Source organism: Sinocyclocheilus anshuiensis, unplaced genomic scaffold (genome assembly GCF_001515605.1).
Source record: "Sinocyclocheilus anshuiensis isolate Anshui unplaced genomic scaffold, SAMN03320099.WGS_v1.1 scaffold51, whole genome shotgun sequence".
Classification (NCBI taxonomy): Eukaryota; Metazoa; Chordata; class Actinopteri; order Cypriniformes; family Cyprinidae; genus Sinocyclocheilus; species Sinocyclocheilus anshuiensis.
This window is the reverse complement of record NW_015548296.1, coordinates 606,390-616,819: the sequence shown is the minus strand read 5'-3', so window position 1 is coordinate 616,819 and position 10,430 is coordinate 606,390. Positions and strand designations below refer to the sequence as shown.

Sequence of the window (10,430 nt, the reverse complement as noted above, 5' to 3'; positions counted from 1 at the left end):
CCACACTCTTTCCTCTGAGGAGTGTCAGCTAATGGTGCTAATCCTTCTCTGCCTCTTCATGTGTGGGGAGGAAGCGTGCGCGTGTGGGTGTCATCCTGGAAGATTGGACCAACACACGTGAGAGTGTTGGCAGGTGTCCGGTGCATTATGCGGCTCCGAGAGAGAGAGAGAGAGAGAGTGCAATGAGGACAGATTGGGTGTGATAAATACATTAGATGATGCTCATATGTATTTTGTAAGAATGTCTGTGTGGTTGTTGCTTTGTTTGTGGATAAATATAGAGTTCAACTAAAACAATTATTAGAGGGACTGCTAAGGAAACGCACATGTTTTTAAAGCTAAGGTGAAAAGCAGATCGCAACCTGTTTTACTCTGCAAAAGAGAAATGGAGCCAAAAAAAAGTTGGAAAGGAGGGTTTGAAAAATAAAAGTACTGAGGGACTTAGTGACGTCAGCCAAAAAGGAAAGTAGTTTCAATTTCAGAGGCAAGTTTGCTACATGCTTTAAAAGATTATATAATTTGAAAAAAAAAACGTCCAATGAATTGTGCAAACTGAGACCAAGAAAGTGCATTAACAAAAGCTAACGTTGACTAAAATAAAAAAAAATTTTTTAATTATTATATTATAGACTAATATTTTCGTCCCCTAAAGATACACATTTCCCCATGACCCCAAAAATAAACAAATAAATAAATGAATAAAATAGCCCTAAATGAGTTTTGTACATGGGATGTTGATGACAGTGAATCACAATCCAATTTGCGATGAAAAATATTCTGACAGCTTATAAAAATGCACCCAGACGTCAATGAATAAATTCTTAATAAGTCGTACCAAGAAATTAAACACATGACTTGTCCTGACAACTAGACTGGAAAGATAATTGCATAGTTTGTTTATCGCAATGTTGATTAGCCCTCAGTGCTGTGTATGGACATGATTACTGAATGCAAATATACACTTTTTCTTGCATGAGGGAGCTCTACGGTCTCTGACAGTGCATCACTGTAAACATTATTATCTTTACAGTTCCTCATCATTTAGTGGCTTATATAGTTCCTAACTACTCAAGATGTCCTTTTTACGAGGCAAACTTAACCCAACCCAACCCAATAGAGTATGTTTACCTACAACAATAAATTCTGTGAATTCAGTGAAAAATTCAGTGAAAAATACCATGACCCTTGAATTGCTCCTAATTAATGATTTAGCTAGACTGACAGTCCCAATGTGCTCTATATGCAGTAGATAGTAAATTGTGTTCTTTTTTTAGTTTAAGTTCTTTTGCTTGTTCTGAAAACTAATTTGTTAAACTCACATCCACTTTGAATCCTCAGATGTCTTGATTTCATAATGCTCACAGCTATTGTTCTCTAAATCAACCATTATCATGCTTCACATCTTCAGATAGATCCAAAGGCAATCTAAACGAGATGCAATTTATTTGAGCTCAGCTCATACTCTGTCTCCATGAGAAAAGAAAAAAAATGGATCCAAAGTGGATTCAAACAATGACTCTAAAGCTAAATAATGTACAAATAGCAAGAAAAAAGTGAGAGTTGCCTATTAAAATACCAATGACTCACATGAGCTATGATTCATTCAATTAGTCTCAAACTCATGAGTAACTGATTTGAATTAAGCTGGTTTATTGAATCGGTTGGAGTGGTTCCTTCTTGAGTTACTGACTGGCCAATTAATGATAAATTAATGAATATATTTAACACAAAGAAGCTATCGATCCATTTATTCATCTATTTTTCTATCTATACACATATGATCATATCATACAAAAGATATGATTCTAAAGAAAATATGTTCAGTTACTCTTCGAGAACAAACTGTAATCACAAGCACTCCTACTTGACATGTTCCCTACTGATTCCACCTATAGAATAACACACTTGACCACTGCTGTCTGCTCATAATTGCCTTTTAAAGAGTCCATTCCAATGTTTTTCAAAGGTGACAGCGGCAGAAGTTCAGACCTACAGATCACTGTCAACAACCACTTCACGTTGAGCATAAGACAAGAACCCCCCACCGAAGGGCGAAACGCTGCCACGGCTCTGCTTTCTAAAAATAAAAACACTAGGGGCTGACTGTACAGCTGCAAACAATTACTAAGGGTTACCTTGCAAATACAAACACAATGCTCTAGCTCCTCAACCCGCTCTCCCACCGCTTGGTGCTGGCTTTGAGGCTTGTGTGGTCTTTTAGCAGGAGTTTTGTGATCTTGTAGATCTTTTAATGTCTTCATCCTGCAGGTAAGTGTGAGCTGGTTTGTCATAAACATCTGTTAAATCCTCCTCATGTTAGCATCGCTAATGAGGCGAAGGGTGTGACAGAACAGATGCCTCTGAGTGTGAGAAAGAGATACAGAGGCGAGACTGTGGAAGGGAGAGAATGAAAGGGTGAGTGATGGGAGAAAATTTATGCAGCACATCCCTCCGTCCCCCTACAGATGAGTCTTTAGTGAGGGCAGATGTTTCTATCATTAAGAAGTTGAGACAGGCTAGGTGCTGCTTAGCAGATATATCTGCTGTTGCAAAAACATGCCCATTTGACTATAACGGCAGGGTCGATTATGTTTATTGATCTGCCACAAAGGAAACAGTCTTGTGCTATTTACCACATGCAAATGGCTCTCGTTCCATATGGCTGACAATGGCACGCAAGAGCCTCAAACCAAATTAAGACTTGTGCGTGTGACATCTTGTTTAACTTATCATCATTCCATGAATGTCCCTGCCATCTAGCTGCTGTAATCCCCTTTTATTATCATGGATTGGCCTGTGAACAATTTGAGATAATCCCTGTTAAACTGGCCTTAATAAAAATGTATAGCAACAAATGGCAATGGAATTGATGTGGAGAGTCTTGAGGGGGAAAACTCCTAAAAAACATATATATAAAGTTTATATGTGGTACATGATGATAGAATGGGAATTTTTCCCAGGGTTGGGAATCAAGAACTTTTCAGAGCTGGAAAAATGTTTTTGAAACAATACTGGAAATGAATGAGTTTTACAATTTTCGTTCTGTTAATGGTTACTGAATGTCAAAAATTATTCATATATATATGGAAGAAAAAAGATAATATTTTAGTTTTGAGTTTGTATATAGACATTTATAATGTCCCAGAAGATTAATAGAAATGTTCTATTTAAAAAAACAATCTTAAAAGAAACCGTATCACATTTAACACAAAAATTCAATATTCACCTTGGCCATCACAGGAAAAGGCTAAATTGCATTATAAAATATATTCAAATGAAAAACAGTTGTTTTATATCATTACAATATTCACAATGTTTCTGATATTTCTATTTTAACCGTATTTGTAACAAATAAATGCAGGCTTGGTGAGCATAACAGACATCTTTCCAAAACCTTTATTTTAAAAACCTTTTAAACAATAGTTTACAGTCTATATATTTATTATTATAGTGCTAATTGGTTGTTCCATATTTTGGTTTAGTTTAGTTTGGGTGAAATTTTGGGAGGGGAAAGTACTAAAAAATAATAAATGTAATGATTAAGTGATCAGAATAGATTTTTCTGTATGATTCCCAACCATAATGACAAGCACACAAGGTCTGTCCACATTCAAGTTGATTCCCAGTTGCTTTTTTATGTGCATAATCTCACTGCAGCCTAGACATTCATTTTAAGGTACACCTCTCCATTCCTCTTCCCTATTCTCTCTCTCTAGCTAAAAAGCAGGCTTGGCTCGGTTATCCATGGGCAAGGGCTCACTCCTGACTGCTGGGAAACAGGAGTACAACAAATGAGCCACGTGTATATGTGCGGATATGCACATATGTGAGTGAGCATATGCGTAATAGGGTCAAAAGGGCTGCTGGACTTCACCTCTTGTGCTCGCTGAAGAGGGCAGATGAACTCAGGGCAGGAAAGATCACAGACATCTGTCTCAAAGAGAAAGAAAAAATTGCACTGTCACAACACAGACCATCACCGCACACGCACCCAGACTCACTGCTCTGTCTGTGCACTGCATTTCTGTAAGCATATATACAAACAAATCAGCTAAAGGAGCTAAGAAATCAAATTGAATCAAAGTGAAAGCCAGGACCGGGATGTGAGGTCTCCTCTGTGTAGCTCATATGAATTCATAGCCTTACAGGCAACCCTACATAAAGACAAATAAGAGCAAGTATGTTGTGCATCATATCTGCATAGGCATATAGTACGCACTGCTGTCTGAAATTAATATGTTTTGTGCTGAGAGTGGTACGGATATGTCTGAAGAAGGAGGTGAAGACAGAGCACTGCTCACAAGCCTCAAGGGCATATCTGTGAACAAGCAAACACATCAGTCTGCCATCTTGCAGCGTGATGATGAACGCAAACATTGACAGTAAAACAAACCGAAGAGATTTATCAAAGAGTCGGCCATTAACATTTCATTTTGTAGCTCAACACAACAATGTTTTTTTTTTTCCCGTACACTGTAGACTTACCAGAAAAGAGCAAAACCTCAGGTCAGTTAAACTATTCTTCATCGGACTGTTTTCTTTTTTCTTTTTTGACACCTGCAATGAAAAAATATTTAATGGTCATTAAATATGGCTCTTTTAGTATGTATATTGAAAAATATTTGATGGTTTCAATATATATTTGAATAATAATGCATGGGTTTAATACACATTTTTTATTAGAACTGTAAATCATTGTTTTTAAGGAAATTGAAAAGCCATTTTTTAGTGTGTGATGTTAACACACCCATTACACTGATGTAAAAGGCATGAATGTCATTTTAGAGAATGCCCAAAATAAGAAAAACCATAAAATAGCAATGACACGTCACTCTGGTTGAAAAACTTTGGTTTGACAATGAGTTTTTAATCTTATCCTCTACTGCAGCAAGCTACAAAGATTTTGAGCTGTTTTTTAGAAAATTGTTTACTCTCACTGCTGGTTGAATCAAATCTTTTATGACTTCAGTTTTCAACTCACAATGCTTGTTGTCTGATTCACACTGTCATTTGTGAGTGTTACATCTGAACTCATTTGGACATACAGAAAAATGAATTTGCCTGTACAAACAAGAGAAAAGAAGGCTTAGTTTGTGAGAACATACTTTAGCAATGTGGTTCAGAAACACAGAGAAAACCAAAAAGACATTCTGACGAGTGATAAAACTTTTTTTTTAAATAAAGAAATTAGTGTCTTTCTTAATGAGGAAGTCAAAAGAACTTGCTTCAATAACCACATTATGCATACTTTCCCCTAAATTCTTAAATATATCCTTGCTCGCCTATAGCAATAGAACAGTTCATTAAAAAAAAAGGCCTGCCGTTAGAAAAAAAAAAATACAAAAATAGTCTGCTTTGTCCTGCAAAATTTCTTCTTGTCTTCTCGAGCGAGCTCGGTTATGAATACTAAGGCATCTTTTCTCATTAATTGCTCTCACAGGCAGCTTAGCCGGGGTCATCGCTGCATTTTTTACTCAGTCCAATTAATACTAATCACAGCATCAGACGGGCTGAGCAAGAAGATTGCACTGTCAGAGCAACTGATCATCTTGGAAATTCATTAACGAAAGAAAGAAAAAAGGAAAGAAAGACAAAAGTGGGACTCTGAGTGGATATAGCATCCTGGTTTTATTTTTTTGGCCTTCAGCTTTCAAAATGTTTGGACAATTTGTCATTAACATTCATTAAGGTGCCGGTTCCAGAAACAAACCAGGACTTAAATGAACAGATGGACTTTTCCTTGTAGAATGGCCTAACATGGACGAGTAAGACAGACTGGCTGCTGTCTGCTCCAACGGCTCAAGGCATTTGTGAAATATCAGAAGGTATGCAGCTGAATTATTTATTAGGTACCCCAGTATATTAAATTAAAAGGAAGTGACTCATAAACAGAGGACAACATGATAGCAGATCAAGGCTTATGCAAAGCAGAGCTCATGACAATGATTTTTTCAGTCAGTCTTCTGCTGGCTCGGTCAGACATGATGTGGTCTACTTGCCATGCAAATATATTTACTAGCCTTAGTAAAAATGCTGCCGTTTATGGCATTTATTGGAAACAAACAAACAAACTAATTATTAAATAAATAAACTTTGACATGATTTAGTGACATACTGTATGTATGCAAATCATCAAAGTTTTCAAGACATTAAAACAATGTGTCAACTCAGCAAGCAACACATCCTGCAAGTGGCCTGAAACCATCACACACCATCAGACCATCCTTTAATTGTTGAGCAAAAGGCAGTGACGGCCTCCATAGAGAGCATATTTCTTAACATCCACTGGTGAACAGACATGCATATATTTGCATCCCTTCTTGGTAAGTAGTCACTTCAAAATTCAGCAATTTAAAAAAAATGTATAAGCATAAAACAGTTTACTTGTATAGACTGATCCTAAATAAAACATACGTCTTTCTGCCTAAATATGCAGGGCGCATAATAATGACAATATTCGTACATGGCATCCTGCCATGTGCATGACTATCCAGAGCTGCTATTTTAGTCCACGTCTTACTCAAGCATAACGTTCACATCCCCTCCTATTTTTGAGCCAAAGTGGAAAACATGCATGTTTATTACCACATTCAGACAATGCCTTCGTCCAACCATAGAAATGCAATTATTCCCACAAGCCAAGGCCATTTAAGTCATAATGGTCACACTGATATCCATAAATTGGATGGCCAGTCTCACTTCGCCCCCCCCCCCCCCCCCTCGTGAACCATTGCTTCTCTTAATTTCCTGATAAGAAACATAATTGTAGTATTTAATATAAATTCCTCCATAGTAGGTGACATTTAGCAGGACAATTACTGCAAAATACTCTGAAAAAGAACATTTCGTAAAATGTATAACTGAAATGTTGTGACATTTACATAAGAAACTCATCTTAACATATACCAGCTGACCTTATAGTGTCTATAAATTGACAAAAAGCCCATAATTATATATTATTATATAAAACGATAACCCTCTGTAACCAATCAGATTGTAACTGAATATTAATTCTAAAACAGGTTTTGCCAGAAGACATGCTTAAGACACACAAATACAGCGAGAGACTGGATTTAAGCTGCATTGACGGCCCCAAGGTAGCCAGTCAGCTAAATTTATCCACCGCAAAATGTTCACACCAGAATGAAAACCAAGTGGACAGTGCTAAAAGCCTCCCTAGATAGCAGACAGTTATACTTAGGTCTCCCAGAATGAACGAATGTTAACAACTTGGGGCCACACGCTCTCACCTTCGTGCACATGCTGTCCCCCCCCGCTTTGAGGGTGGCATTTCTTTCTGGGAACGATACAAATCTTTCTTATAAAGATGAGTAATTCCCATTATTGCGAGCAGGAGCGCAGTGTGACCCTCTGTGGAGTGTCAGTGGGAATGAAACGCTTAATGAGTGACACAAATTGAATGTTGTTCCTCTCGGTGCAGGAAGGTGGAGGAAACTGAGGCAAACCTAATGAGCAGTCCGATCCCTGTAGCGACACCTGACATCGATGGCTGGTGACAGGTCACATGGCGAGTGCAGAAGAGCAGGGAGGGGACACCTTGCCCCCATTTCGCCTGGCGCCATGTGACATGATCCATCCTGCCACGGGCCATCTGCACCCAGTGAGAGACTAAGTGGCACTCCTCACTGCATCTCCCAAAGGAATGGATGTCTTTAATCACCACCATCATCGCACACACACGCTCGTGCACTTGCACAACCCGTCATCCCCTTGTGGCCAAAGAGCATGGATGAAATGGAAGAGATGGGTCGCTGCGCATTCAGTGAGACTTCTACATGCAAAAGCAGTAGCACTTGTTTGTTAGCCGAATGCATGTTTACGTCCCCACAGACCATCAGACGCACGTCCATTAAGCTTCTGGGCCAAAAGTGTAAACAAACTTACATAACTCTGTTTGTGCATGATTGAACAAATGCAGATATGGACTTTACAAGGGAGTGCAGAAGCAAACATCTGCATTTCATTTTTCATCAAATATTTAGGTGAATCAGCCAGCTTTAATATCCTCGTCTGCCTTATAAGATGACACAGTGGCCACTGATCTGAGGCCATCTCTCCTTTACCTAAAAGAAATTCCATTTTTTATTCAGATGCATTGAATTGCTCAAAAGTGACAGTAACGAATTTTACATTGTTAAAAAAATGATGAGAATTTGTCATTTCGAAAAATGTAACATGGTTTCACATTTCTCATTTTCAACATTAATGATAATAAGAAATGATTCTAAAGCACCAAATCAGCATATTAGAATATAATATAATAATTCAATATTAAATAAATAATTATTATTCTTATTTTTAAAACTGTACAGAATTAAACAACAGAATAGGAAACAGCACACTCAAACAACATGAACGTTACCACGATAATACTTACTGAGATACTTCAGCTGTTTTTGTACTGCAAGACAAAATCAAAGTATCATGACAAGCCTATTGGCAGCTAAAAAAAATTAACAAATAGAATAATAAATTAATGTCGAAAGGCACAGGGTACTTTTAAAATTTTATGATGACTTTTCCAATTCTGTGGAGTTTCAGTTTTAATCAAAAAGTGTTGATTTTACAGTTCTCCACAGAGGAAAGTGGAGCAGTCCTATAAAGGGAGATACTGCGATACATCTGCGGTTGCAAAGCGTGCTGGTGTTGATAGGTAGTGCATTGATTTAAATGACATGCCTGATGCTGACGTCCCCCTATTTTACACTCCCACCTTCCTCCGCTTCCATTTAATTTCATGTGCCATCCTTTGCCTCTGAGCACGCGGCCCTTATCTGATTCATTGAGCCATTTAAACGAGAAATTAAATTATATTCTTCAATACGCTTGTTTCCCAAAGAAAAGTTATGGCCAGGCCATTTATTAAAAGCAGACAGTTCCCTTCTTAAACTTCCTCTGATTTACGGAGACTCATTGCCGATAAAAAGCCCAAAATTGGATCAGCGTATTCCCACACTTCGCAAAACCTTTATTTTCTCCTTCAATGTTGAGATGATGATGAAAAACCCCTCAAACACAGCAGGGTTCTGTAATAAGTTTGATTACATACAGGAAGTAATTGGAAGGATCTGGATGGATCCACACACTAATGCAAACTAATTTGTCATTTGGGGATTGTGCCAAGATAATTTCCCAAACACCTTTCAGCAATTAGAGTGAAGATGCAAAACAGTCCGACTAAAGGAAGAAAGAAAGAAAGAAAGAAAGAAAGAAAGAAGACTCTACATGTAAACTGATGCGATACTGGTTAGCGTTTTATTCGTAGCGGGCACGACCCAAAAATCTTACTGAATGCTCGTACCATGTGGCTGTCGGCAGAGATCTAACCAGCTTTTATTGATGTGTAGACAAATACAAGCAGGGTCAGGGCCAGAGCATTTTACTGTCCTCTTTATGCCCGGACATGTAAAAGGATTGAGGAGCCGGGCACTTTAATGGCCTATCGTGTAAAAGGCAAGTGTTGAGTAAAATAAAGGAATACATACTCACAGGTTTGTCAATTGAAATGTGCCATACATTTGGAAAAAGGAGAAAACAAGCTGAATACTAACCAAAGACTTCTAGAGCGTTAGCATTAGCATTCCTGCTAGGCTAACGTATACAGTCACTGAAGTACCTTTTACTAGTAAGATAATGCAAATGTATTCTGGAAATAAGTCTCAAAAACAATGTAGCCTGTGACTGCATGTATAATTAGCAAAAACCAAGTACTTCTAGCATTAGCTTTCCTGCTACGCTAGCCAGTGCTTGAAGTGGGCCGGTACACACTGGTACGCAGTACCGGCACTTCTATATTTTAGCCTTTAGAGTACCTGCACTTTTTTGTGCATACCGGCACTTCTGACATGTTGCCGGTACTCAGAGTAGCGTCAGGGTCTGGGTGATTATATGATCCCACACTATGATTAGAAAGGACACTATATAAATCACACTACCCAGGCGGGATCACCTCTCATCTCGACCAATCACGTGAATGAGTGTGTGGGGCACGTGAGCATGTCAGGGGAGGCGCGCAGCGTAATCATTTTAAACCGGTAAACTCCTGGAAAGTCCAAGGATCCAGTAACGAATTCAAACAGTAAGTTCAAAACAGCTCTAATGCAGAGAAAACACGGCCGATTTCATCAGCGATTGCGGAGATAATAATGACTTACGTCCAGATATCAGTAAAATTACTTTTTTCAGCGTGTATTTGGCTTAAAAGCAAGAGTGTTATAATGAACGCTGATTATGCGGTGGTCAGAGATTTAGCGATACTGAATGGATCCGTATAGTAGTAAAGGCAGGCGATTAGTGGTCTTTGGCGTCTCCCTGTGGTCCTGTTTGGTATCGCAGCTTGACTTGTGCTAATTTGTATTGAAAACTTTTAATTATTGATTGATTGATTGATTGATTGTGGCACTATACAT

At 38.2% G+C, this 10,430-nt stretch overlaps 1 protein-coding gene across 1 annotated transcript in view; it reads left to right on the top strand.

Moving 5' to 3' along the window:
- The window catches only part of lrrn2 (leucine rich repeat neuronal 2), a 43,041-nt gene that overhangs the window by 1,063 nt on the left and 31,548 nt on the right, over positions 1-10,430 (top strand). The window lies entirely within an intron of this gene.